The following is a 13,411-nucleotide window of genomic DNA, read 5'->3' as shown; positions in this document are numbered from 1 at the left end:
CATATAGAGAAAGACAGATATCATATGTTTTTCACTCTTATGTGGATCCTGACAAAGTTAACAGAAGACCATGGGGGAGGGGAAGGAAAAAAAAAAGTTAGAGAGGGAGGGAGCCAAACCATAAGAGACTCTTAAAAACTGAGAATAAACTGAGGGTTATTGGGGAGTGGGAGGGAGGGGAGGGTGGGCGATGGGCATTGAGGAGGGCACCTGTTGGGATGAGCACTGGGTGTTGTATGGAAACCAATTTGACAATAAATTTCATATTAAAAAATAAAAAAATAAAAATAAAAAATAAGAAATTAAAAAAAAAAGGAAAACAACTAAGGAAAAATCTCTGGTAGTTTCTACAGTAACCAGCAGGGTTCACCTTGGCATGAACATGAGTCAATGGCTTGGCTGAGCATGAAAATGCCACAGGAAGGCCAATGTTGTCATGGCCCATGAACCGTATAAACTGAATTTTACTCATTCACAGTGGACAACTCTATTTAGGGAGGCACCTGTGAGGCCAGAGAAACAACTTGATTAGTCGCTCTTTTCTTCTTGGAGTTGGTTCTTCTTCCTCTGCTCTGCCCGTCTGCCACCTGTATAAAATCACTGTGAGGAGAGTTCTGTTTTAATATCCATTTATGCTGGATATTTATTTCCTGGCTATCTCTTTCCAGCCCCCAAGCATGCTTGATATCTCAGTCCTGGGCTACAATTCCATGCGTTTATCCCATCAGTGTTTATTAAATGCCTGCTATATGTAGGACATTACCCTTGATGTCTGAGTATGAAAAATAGCATCAAGACCGAAAGTATATCCAAAGAGCCCCGTTTCAAGGACCCCAAATGGAATTAACAAGAACTAAATTGTCCCGAAGGATACAAAAAGTTAAGGATCTACAGTGCAAGAGCCAAAAGAACAAATTGCCTGCTTGAGTTACACAATAAGGCTGTCTCTCAGGTCAGTAAGTAGCCCATCTAGATCAGTGCATCTCCAAGGGTGGTTTGTGGATGAGTGCCCTTCTACAAATTGTCATCGTTACTCTCTATTGATGCAAATACAGACTAACAGTAAGCATCAGAAACTTTTCTAGCAATTTGACATTACCACTGACTATCAAATGCATGATCAGTGGATTCACATCACTGAACAGAGACTGGACCAGTCAGGAATTGTCAAACTTGCCTGGTCAGCCATGCATGGCCACAGCTATGTCACAGTCGTGTGCAGTATAACCACGTATTGAGCTATAATGGACCAGATATTTTTTAAATGGTCCTTCGGTTCGAATAATTATGCTTTATAGAATTATTGATGTTTTTCTTGTCGCTTATTTATGGTACATATTCAATGTCTTGGTTTTCATTTTGGTCTGAACACCGGTTTCATTTTCATCTGCATATACCTGTGTTTCTATCCGCTACAGTCCTTCTAAAGAAATTAATTGGTAACACATTTAACTAGAATGAGAACTCTGGCAACCTAACATTCTGCTGCAAAGCCCACAATTCAAACCTGCTCTAGTACCAGAAGCTATTTCCAACCAGAAGCAAGCGACCCCATTCCCTTCCCCAAGCCACCCTTCTGTCTCCACACTACACCTCCCTGGAGTTTTTGTCACAATCTGAACTGATTGCTTAGGCACAAGGACCACATCCTACTCCTGCCCACCTCCTTCCTTCCCAGAGTCTGAGATGATACATTCGGTGGTGCTCAAAGTGCACCAACCAGTGGCACTAACTACACCAGGAGCTTGTCAGAAATGCAGAATCTCAGGCCTCAATCCAGACTGCTGAATTGGAAGCTTTGAAAAGAGGCCCAAGAATCTCTTTTTTAGCCAGCCCTCTGGGTGATTGTTAAAAACAATTAGGAGGAAATGCCTAAGAATGCATACTCTTAAACTCTTAGTATAGGAGAGGTCCTGCCACCTAGTGGACATTTAGGGAATGTGCATTTTTCTTCCCTTTCTTGACTGGGACTGGAGAGCCAACTACGTCACTGTTTTTGATAATACTTCCTTTAGGCCTGGTTTAGCTTTTTTTTTTTTTCCAAATTTCTTTTAATGTTTATTTTTATTTCTGAGAAAGAGAGAGAGCGTGCACATGCGGGGGAGGGGCAGAGAGAGAGGGAGACACAGAGCAGGCTCCAGGCTCTAAGCTGTCTGTCAGTGCAGAGCCCGACGCAGGGCTAGAACTCACGAACCTCAAGACCATGACCGGAGTCAAAGTCAGTCGCCCAACCAACTGAGCCATCCAGGCGCCCCTAGGCCTGGGTTGTCTTAATTGCCAACTGGATGTTCTATTTAATCACTCAGCCTGGTAACACATCCCTCTGGGACTTGAACCCTTCAGAGAATCCCACTCTGTTTGGCTGGGGCCCTGATCCTCCTCGAAGTACTTAGAAGGCTTCTTCACGCAGACCTCTCATGCCTTCCTGAGCTTCTCTTCAGAACCACAGGGTCTCACCAGTCCCACAAGGATGAGTCCCAGATGGATGTGTGCACTCCTGTAGCTGGATCCAGCAGGGTTTGGATCCAGACAATCAGACCTCCATCCTTAGATGTTTGTGGTCAACGTCAGTCAGGGACCTCCCAGTAGGAGGAGAGAGGCAAGGACTGACCCACCTCCCCTGCTGGGTTAGAAGAAAGTGAACAGCAGTCTGGTGATCTCACTGAATGTTCTCTGTAGGTCAATTCTATGTTTAATATCAAAAGAGTTGAGTCTTAGATTGGAAGAAGACAAGAAAAAAAAGAGTGAAAATAATTTTACAAACAAGTTATTTTCTCTCATCATAAAATCCTCCCATGTTCATGTACAAAGTTGAAAATTTCAACAAAAATAATTTTTATAAATCTTTTAACTCCATCTTCCAAAGACAAGCAGTGTTAAAATCTTCAGTATATCTCTTTTTTCTATGCATCTCTATTTTTTCTAAACACGGGATCATACTGGCATACCATTTTTTAACCAGCTTTTAATGTTTAACAACACATCATGAACATTTTCCTTTGTCATTAAGTATTGCTCTGAATTCTGACTTTTATTGGCTATAAATTATTCTTGCTTATAGATATACCCTAATTTTTTAAGCCAGTCCCCAAGATTTAGACAAGTTAAAGTAATTTTTAAAACAGTATCTTATGTCAGCAAAGGGCCAGACTATTAACTCATGCTCTTCATAAGGGGAAAAAAATGAATCAAATCAATGATGACAGGTTTAAATGATATATAATTCTCATTTACGAAAATAACAAAGTGTTCTAAAAATGAGAGCCATTGTATGCATTATAATCCTTCAAGTTAGACATTCACATTTTCAGCGGGTGATCGCTATCTTTGTCCTTAAGTAAAATACAAGGACATCTTCAGGTAAATGAGTATTTTAGAAGTTAGGGGATGAAAAAGCTTGAGCCCTTCCACTAGTCCGACCATCTGTTCCATCCATCTCCACTCTCCACTCTGCCCCTACTCACCATACATCATGTGTGCAGTCCCAGCTGAGAGCACAGTGTGATTCATATACCTCAAGCGCACTCTAGGAGCCTTAGCCATCAGCATGAGAGTAAGTGCTCTCTACCAGCTTCTGGTATGTGCAGGGGAGTTGTGGGACTTGATACTTCAAGTGCAGGAAAGAGCACCCCGTAAGTAGATCAGGACAGACAGAAATAGAGGGCAAGAGAAGAAAGGAAAGCCATCAGCTGGAGTGGAGGGGGAAAAAACTGGAAACAGGGCAATAGCAAAGAAGGGAAACATCAGAAGTTCAAGGCTCTTTCATCCAACTTCAGTTTTCATTGAGATACAGCACAGAGCAGTGGATAGACCACAGGCTTTCCAAGGCCAATTTAGCAGTGTCTATCACAGCATAAAATGCATACACGGTTTGACCCAGCTGTCCGTCTGACAATACTCTATCCCATAGAAATACTCAAAGCGGACCAAGATCTGTGTTCACCCTGTTTTCTTTGCCCCTCTGTTGTTTTGTTGTTGTTGTTGTTGTTGTTGTTGTTGAAAATTAATAACAATCCAAATGTCTGTCCACAGGGGAATGCTCAAATAACTTATGGCATATCTAAAGTATCCACTAGAAAAATAAACAGATTTTTTTTTAAAAAATTTTTTAACATTTATTTATTATTGAGAGACAGAAAGACTCAGAGCATGAGTAAGGGATGGGTAGAGAGAGCAGAGACACAGAATCCGAAGCAGGCTCCAGGCTCCGAGCTGTCAGCACAGAGCCCAACGCGGGGCTCGAACTCACAAACTGTGAGATCATGACCTGAGCCGAAATCGGTCACCCAATCAACTGAGCCACGCAGGCGCCCCTAAACAGATTCTTTAAAAGAGGTCCTTTTAGGAATACATAATAGAGAAGCAACCACACATTAAGTATAGTCGGATCCCATTTGGAGTTTTAAAAGTCTGTATCATTGTGAGTGCACAAATGTGCACAGAAAAAGGTCCTGGATACACATCAACCAGTGACACTAGGCACCTTAAAAAGGAAAGAGTAGAGCAAAGGAGGGTGCTAATACTAACTCCACATACAACTGCATTCAAGATTTTTTTACAGTAGGAATGCATTAATGAATAACTTGTACCGTTTTCTTTAAAAGTTAAGATCATATGCTTATAGTCAGACAGACTTAGGTAAACTTCTTGCTTTTAAATTTACCACTGCAGGGCAGATTTTTTTAACCTCTCTGACCCTCAGTCTACTTACTTTTAAATGGGCTCATAATATCTGGCTTTCAGATTTGTTGTAAAGATGAAAGTTAATGAGTATAAACCATCCAGCATAGCACCTGCCATTTAGTAGAGACTACATAACTATTCTTGGAACAGAAACATTCTTTCAGCCTCGGGCTCCCCTTTTCCAGTTTTTGTTCCCCTTTCTGACTTTGAAATACATTGACAACCATATAAACATAAATGAAGAGAAGCAAAACAAAACATCACATACACAGCTACAGTAGAGGCACAAACAATTGAAAGAAGAGTCTAAGCAACAGCCAAGATATTTTTCAATCTCTTTCAAAAATTAAAAATTCAGGGGTGTCTGGGTGGCTCGATTAGTTAAGCATCTGACCCTTGATTGCAGCTCAGGTCATGATCTCAGGGTCATGAGTTCAAGCCCCACATTGGACTCTGTGCCCAGTGGGAAGTCTACTTAAATTTTTTTTTTTCATTTAAATAAGAAACCAAGAAAAGCATAAAGGAGCTGAACTGGAATTTTAATTCTGGCAGTCTGGCTCCAGTACCAGAGCTCTTCATCATTATACTTCCTTATGACACAAAAAGGCAAAGAAACTGCTGGCACCCCAAGGAAAGAATCTAAGCCACAGAGAAAACACTGGCCTACATGCAGGGGAAGGTGCAGGGCAGTCAGACCTAGTGTGACAGGAGCAGAGGGGTTCAGCGCATATCTAGTCCTACAGTCCAAGGTCAGATTCTGGTGCTACTGTTAATCAGCCACTGAGCCTTGAGCGAATCTCTTAGTCTCAGTCTCCTCATCTGTAAAACGGGGATCCTATCTCCCAGAACTGTGGGATTCTGTGTGTATTATTTTTGTAATGAAGCTTAGAAAGACCCGAAGCAGACTGGATGTTAGGGATGTAGAACGCAATGTGAGAACAACCGCTAAGTAGATAATGACAGAATTTAAGTTTCTAATGCTGAGGATACTATGGATACAAGGGGAACAGATACAACAACCAAATCCCTGGATGCTTCCAACGGGTAGTTTTCAAACAAGATAATGTACAATGTGGATGGTTAACTTGTAGAGCTTGCACTGAAGTTGAAAAGGTACTGTTGGGAGAGTCAGTCTTACAAAGACATCATAGGTGACCACTGGAATCTCCCTGCTCCAGACATTTCCCACAGGTTGTCCTGAATTCCCTGTGGTCTTTCCAAATGCAAACCTCCTGGCTGGATATCTTATCAAGTCACTAGTGTCTCCAAGTGGATGAACTGGGTAGGATTCCTTTCTCCCTTGACAGGGTCCAATAATGGCAATGGAAGGAATGGACTGGAAGGAGCCATGAAGGGGTGAGGATAGCAGGGAATGGATGAGAGAGAGAGAAAATAAGGAGCAGGACTGTCATGTGCATGCTTTCAGGTTGTGTGCTGGGCGGTAGAGGTGGCATTTACCCACGGTTCAGTCTGTGACGCAGTGCTCTAAAGAACCGCATCACCTGTATCACCTCTTGCCAAAAAAGACACTGAACACAGAGGTTCCAGTAAAATTTGGACAAATGTTTGAATGGCATGTTGATCTGGGGCTATCAAGATATTCCAAGATTGATAGCACTGTAATGTCTAAGGAAATTTGCTAAAAGAGGAGAATTTAAATGTTCTCAACAAGTATATGTGTATCTATACATTGTATATATTTATATATATACAATATTGTGTACATTTATATACAATTGCATGTAAAAATGTATATAAAATATTTGAGGTGACGGATGTGTTAAATCACCCAGATGGAAGAAATCCTGTCATGATGTATGTGTACAGCAAATCACCACAATGTATACTTTAAATACCTTACAATTTTATTTGTCAATTGTACCTCAATAACCCTGAAAAAAAAGTTATTTCAAGAATCTTCAAATTACTTAGCTGGCCTACTGTATTAAATCTTAGGAATGTTCCCCAGCATTTGGTAGGCACATAGGGAATATTGAGAACAGAAGACCATGGTTTGGCTCTTAGGTATGACATTTACCAGGTATTTAACCTTGGATAAATCACTAATTCTCTCCAGCAAAGAATATAATCAGAGATTGATTGACCATAAAGAACCAAGGACATTAATCTGCACCATTAATCTGCTACTCCAATACAATAACCATATTTCCCCTTGTGGGGAAAACAGGACAAAATACACTAAATCAGTACTAACCCCCAAAACCTAAACTGTGATTACCAGAAAAATATAGCAACTCCAGGACAAATTAGGCAATCAATTGCTTTGCACCGTCACTTTCAATGGTCTTACCTCCCTTGGAGAGGAGCACAGAAGTGTTCAGTCTATGTAGATGCCCATTCTCAATTCCCCAGTAAGTCTGGGCTTTTACCCCGTCAGTTTCTAAAAGACATACTCATGCTCCATAATAAATCTATTCTCTGAAAGGATTGGTGGCCAGTATATCCTTACCTCTCCAGGGCAGAGGCTTTGGGTTTGAGTACAGCCCCTGGAAATGCAGAGACTCTGCACCAAAGGTAGCCTGCATTATAGTGACACTGCAGACAAAATAGGCAAGAGTGATATTGGGAAACCATTTCACCTGTACTTACGACCCATATTGACACAGGGATGGTTTCTCTCCGTAGTTAGTCTACTCTGTGGCTGATGCCACTGAGGAGTTCTATTTAGAAATCAGCTTTTCAAGTTCTGGACCAATTCATCCTCCTTAACTTGAACTGAAATAAATAGGATCCCGCTTCTCCATCCACACTAGAGAGACACCAGAAATCCAAAATCAACTGGGCTTTGGAAATGAGAATCAGAAATCCTCCATGGTCAAAAGCCATTCTCCATGGCATTGACTGAAACAGAGTTATTTTTGGTGAACCTCTATCCCCATGACATTTGTCAGTATTGACTTATACAAGGGACTTGACTTTATTGAACTTTACTGCCTCTGAAAACATAGAATGGTACTGCAAGTATGACTATTTAATTCAATTATCTATTCTGTTAGGTTACTTGGCATTTGAGTTAAGAGTGGTTGGGGGGGGGGGGAGGTTGATGGTCTATTAGTCTAGATGGCAATACTTAATGAGTGGCAAATTTTACCTCAACTACTCACGTTGCAGCTTATACAGGTCCTACTATCTTAAGCCCAGCCTCAGAATTAATGAAAAGATATTTATTTGGCTCTTTGTTTGCTTAGATCTGGAAAGAACTTCTTATACTAAGCCTAAGATATAAAACTAAAGGTCAAAAATGTGTCAGTAAAAGATGTTCCTGCCATTTAAGGGAGAAAAAAAAAATACATGTTAATTTTTGCAGGATTTTCAGTTGAATGGGTTTCCAGGGAAACAGGTATCTGCAAGGAGTTCGTCCTATTTAATATTTATGGTCAAACGTAGGGAATAGTGCTTTCTTGTTATCCCTTTCTGGTTACACATGATATGCTCATTCTTAACTTTCCTTTGAAGTGATCATTCTATGTCTGAGTCTTATCTCTTCCCCAAACAAAGAAAACAAATGCCCATTCTATGATTTAAAAAAAAAGTTTTGCAATATCAATAATATAAGACTGGCAATCACCACTAATATATATATATATATATATATATATATATATATATATACACACACACACACACACACACATATATATATGTACATACATACATATATATATATAATTAATATGACATACTTTTCCTAGATGAATGGAAGGCTATTTGATTGTTGTTTTATTGCAAATTTGATTACTTTTTTTAAAGAGTTTTTAAGAGTTTTTTTAAGAGTTCAATTGGAAAAACAAAACTGGTAGAAAATGACCATCTTCAAGTGTGAGTGAGTTGCATGTTTTCTTGGAAGATCTGCTAAGGCAAACCTATAAATTCAATTTTATGTGTGATTTCAAAGTACTCTCAGCTGAAATGTTGGATAATGCAGAGAACTCCCATTTAACCTTTATCTGGACTCACCAGTTGTTACCATTATACCACATTTACCTTACCATAGTGTGTGTGAGAATATATGTATGTGTTTGTTTGTATTTGTCAGAATCAGGCAAGAGTAACTTGCAGACATCATACCCACCCCTTGAACTCTAAATACTTCAGAGCGCCCCCTAAAATCAAAGAAATTCTCCTGGAAAATTTACATTACAGGGGCACCTGGGGTGGCTCAGTCAGTTGGGCATCTGACTTTGGTTCTCAGGTCATGATCTCACAGTTCGTGGGTTTGGGCCCCGCGTCGGGCTCTGAGCTGACAGCTCAGAGCCTGGAGCCTGCTTCGGATTCTGTGTCTCCCTCCTCTCTCTGCCCCTCCCCTACTTGCACTCTGTCTTTCTCTCAAAAATAAATAAACATTTAAAAAGAATTATTAAAAAAAAAAAGAAAGCTTACATTGCAGTGCTCAAAATCAGGAAATGTAATATTGATGCATACCATTATCTAATCTATAGACTTTATGTAAATTTCATAAAATGTGCCCACCTCTCTTCCCTCCCAGGAGTGGGGGTAGAGACTGAGACCAGGGCTGGAGAAAGGATTGTCTCTGGAGGCTTTCGTGGGTTTGCTCTTTTAGCAAACCATGCTACTCCTTTAGCCTCCTGACAGGGCTGATCCAGGCTACGATCAATTGTTCTTTATTCCAGTTTTGTTTCTGGTCCGGGATTCAGGCCAGGATTATGTATTTCATCTAGCTTTTGTGTCTCTTTTATCTGCTTTAATCTGTAATGGTTTAACAGCCTTTCTGTGTTTTTTTGTGGCATTGACATGTTTGAAGTACAGGCCTATGATTTTGTAGGACGTCCCTCAGTTTGGGTTTGACTGATGTTTCCTCATGATTAGAATCAGATTCTGTACTTTTGACCAAAATGCTACAAAAAAAAAAAAAAAAACCAAAAAACCTGTATCATGTGATGTTTGTTCCTATAAAAATTTAAGTGTGTCATTCAGAAATAGTTCCCACTTTTCCAAACCTCCTTCATCTTCATGTGAAGAGGTTTCCATCATTATTGACAAGCTTGTACATTATCTCATTGGGTTGGAAGGAAGTATATTTTCTAGAAGCCCTCTTATTAAGCATCCATTCAATACGCTACAGATGAACTTCTCAAGAGTAAAAGTTATTTGCTTCTCTGTCACTTATGACATTTTTAAAGTTGGCATGACAGTATGATACCTGGGGGACACGTTTCTTTGTGGTAGGGACAGAAAGCAGATTCTCTGCAGTCTGAAGATCTCTGAAGATAGCAGATACAGATGCTGCCTCTTTATTCTCTTCTCATGCTTTAACTGGACATTCTTTTCTTTCCACAGGCCAATCCTACTACATTACAAAACAATAAGATTGGAATGTATCTTAGGTTAATCTTGATAGCAACTATGTATCTTTCTAGGCTACTCTGGTATTTGAAATAAAATGAAGAACCATTTCTAGATTTGGCTCTCCGCGTACCAACATGAGGTAGATCCAAGTTTTGAAAACTCTTCTACAAATCCTCTTTTATTCACTGCTTCCTTGAAGGCCAGCCCCAATATCACTTCCTTTCTGCTTATTTCTCCATTCCCCCTCGGAACGAATCATTTATTTCCTTGTGCTGTCATGAGATGTTACTAGAGCACTTACGGTGCATGCACCACCTCTTTTTACAGCTTCTGAACATGCCTGGGTAATTCACCAGATTCGGATCATCTTGATTGACACCAAAAATGTTCCTAAGCATATTCTGTGTGCCCAGCGCTGTGCCATGTGTTGAGAATAAAAAGTTCACTGAGACCAGCATGGGGTTTCCAATTAGACGTGCTGGGTGAGCTTTGTGCCTAGACTGGAGATGAGCAGCAACTGTGTTGACGACCAAGCTGTAATCAATACTCTACTGGATGACTGGCATTTGTCTTAGAGAAGAGGAAGAAAGAGTGTCACCGGTGTTGTTTCAGAAGTAATAATTCCACTTCACTCCACGTTCACTTAACACACGAAGCATTCCGTGCATCAGATACTGTTTTCTGCTTGTTGATATGTCTTTTTAGTTGGGTTGCAATTTTCAGAGGAAGGCTACGTCTTCCTCCTACACATGATATTGATATATAAATGGTTCGAACTTTTAACTCTGTTTATTTCGATGATCAGTTTTAATTAGCTCAAGCTATTTGTAACCCCACATCTATTTTTATAAGGCTTTATTTAGATATAATTTACATATCATAAAATTCCTCTGTTTTAAGTGTAGAGTTCCATAATTGGGAGTATATTTGCAGAGTTTTGCAATCATCACCAAAATCTTATTTTAGAACATTTCCATCACCCCAAAGAAACTTTGAACCGATTTACAGTTACTCTTCACTCCTGTACCCAGTCCCTGGCCACAACTCATCTACTTCCTGCCCCTATAGATGTGCCTTTACTGAGCTGCACAGAAATGGAAGCATGCAAATGGACTGGGTCCGCTTCCACTTAGGTCCATCCACACTGTAGCAGGGATCACTACTCCGTCTGAACCTTTAAATTATTCTCCATAACATTTTTAAATACAAGTGAAAGAATGGAGCCTTTAATGAACAAAGAATAAATCTTTCGAAAACCACATCAATTGTGGCAGAGCCTAGATTTTGCACTAGTTGTTCTTAAAGGTGAAAAAGCAAAGTAAATGCAGGTGACTCGATCATTCCTTATTCATTCATTCATTATTCCTATTATTAGGGAAATTTGTTTTAAAATTAACCTGTGACATGCTATTCTGCAATAAAGAAAGTTTATGATAGCTGTTAAATGTCAAAACCACCCCACTCAAACGACCACTCAACTTTTCAAATCAAGTCCATCCATGTGAGTTTCAATGAAATCATCATCTTAGCACATTAAGCTAAGTCAAAAGGGATCTACTTTCTTTCATTAATTAAAGAGTACATAATAATAAATGCCTTTGTGATATTCATGCTAAACATAAAGTATATTCATAAAAATGTGAAATGTTGAAGAGGTTTTCTTTCTAGAGATAGAGGAAAACATTGATCAAAATAAATATATGAAGAGGCATTAAATTAGGCTCCTGTATGGAAAAGCGGATAAGTCATTTTAGTAACCTTGAATTTATGTTGAAACATATAATTAGTGGCCCAGAACTTTCAAAACATTGAAATAATTTTCTTCTTAGAAAAGCAGTGCGGAGAAGTGGGACAAGCAAGTTCTAAAATAGCAAATCAAGAGCCAAAAGCTACGTAAGGGTGAGAAAACCAACCTCTCAGTTTCCACTCTGTAAAGTGAATGGAAATACTTGCCTACCAGTCTTATTGTTTGGTTATGAAAATAACATGTGGTAGACCTCACCAATAATAGTGAGGCTAAATAATTATGGCTAAATAATAAATTTAGCCAGGGTTCTAAGTAAAGTCACACCAAACTGAAGCTTTATTGTATGTTTTCTGGACTATGATGCCCAAGCTTCGTCAGACTATATCAGCCATTAAAGGTTTGCTTTTGAATCAAATGTTCATTCGTGGAAAAGAGCAAACATTCCACTGTTGGCTTAGAAGAGAGAAGAATCAGTGCTGATAACAATTGTCTAAAATATCTTTCAAAAGCTTTTCTTTTCTTTCAACTCCCAGCCTTACAGGTGCTAGTCTGTATTCGCTTCTGCATATATACGTTTTTCATTTGGTCTAGGTCCTGGTTCTCAAACTTTAGCCTGCATTAGAATCCCTGGCCTCACCCCACAAAGTCTCTGTGGGACTAGAGAATTTGCATTTATAAGAAGTTCCAGGAGATACCAATGCTGCTGGTTCAGGAACCACTGGCCTAAGGCCTGACCCAATCTTTGTGGAACTACAAAGGGCTTACCTCACTCAGTCTATAAACTGACACATTTCATCTAGTAAGAGGCTGTTGTAACCGTGTTTGTGGTATCTTTTGCATGACTACGCTAGGGAAACCGCTCCACCTTAATGAAATAAAACACAATCTCCAGACCTTGGGCTTAGAAAGAGCATCCAAGTGGGGGAGGCCACCAGGACTGCCTTCTGAGAACCTCCATATCCTTGGACAGCTCTCAATTCAGTTACTGGGGCTGCTTTTGACGTCTTGGGCCCCAGGAGTGTGTTGTTCCCACCACAGTGTTCTCATCAGAGCCCTCTCTCCCATCACACCAGATCAGAATCCATTCCCTTTATGCTAGTAAACCATGTTGTTGCTTTTTCAAGCACATTTTTGCAAAAGCAAATTGTTCTTGGTGATGGATTGCAAACAAAAGCCTCCCCTTAGTATCTTTTAGTAAAGAGCTGTAACAGGCTGGAACTATCAAAAAAAGTTTTTCTCAAATACTAACAGAGAAAAAAAGCAAAATTAGAAACAAAGAGTACAAGTTGTTTTAAAAGAGGAGGGCTTTGAGCTTCTATTCCTGCCAAACAGACTCAATCCCAGAGCCTAAAGGCCCCAGTCTTGTTCTGTGGCCACTTGGGATTTGCATGACCTTGTGTCCTGCCCACCTCTTCTGGCTGGTCGCTTTCCTCCTTTGTAAAAACCAAAAACATGTCTGCCCTCGGTGCAATCTGGGAAAAAAGACCGCTCTTCCAGGTGATGTATCCTTATAGATGGTCTTGCTTCCAGCAATATATTCATAGAACGGAGTTCTGTGTTTCTCAAAATAGGTTTCACGGAACACTTGTAGCAGATGTTACCAGATACATGGGGTTCTATGATCAGATGTGTTTGGGAAATACTGAGTTACAT

The 13,411-nt window shown here is 39.9% G+C and overlaps 1 protein-coding gene across 6 annotated transcripts in view; it reads left to right on the top strand.

Annotated features, from left to right (window-relative positions):
* Positions 1 to 13,411, top strand: part of THRB (thyroid hormone receptor beta) — a 384,988-nt gene that overhangs the window by 310,965 nt on the left and 60,612 nt on the right. The window lies entirely within an intron of this gene.

This window comes from Panthera uncia, chromosome C2, assembly GCF_023721935.1.
Source record: "Panthera uncia isolate 11264 chromosome C2, Puncia_PCG_1.0, whole genome shotgun sequence".
In the NCBI taxonomy this organism is placed as follows: domain Eukaryota; kingdom Metazoa; phylum Chordata; class Mammalia; order Carnivora; family Felidae; genus Panthera; species Panthera uncia.
Note: the sequence above shows the minus strand (reverse complement) of the source record. Positions and strands in the feature narration are given on the sequence as shown.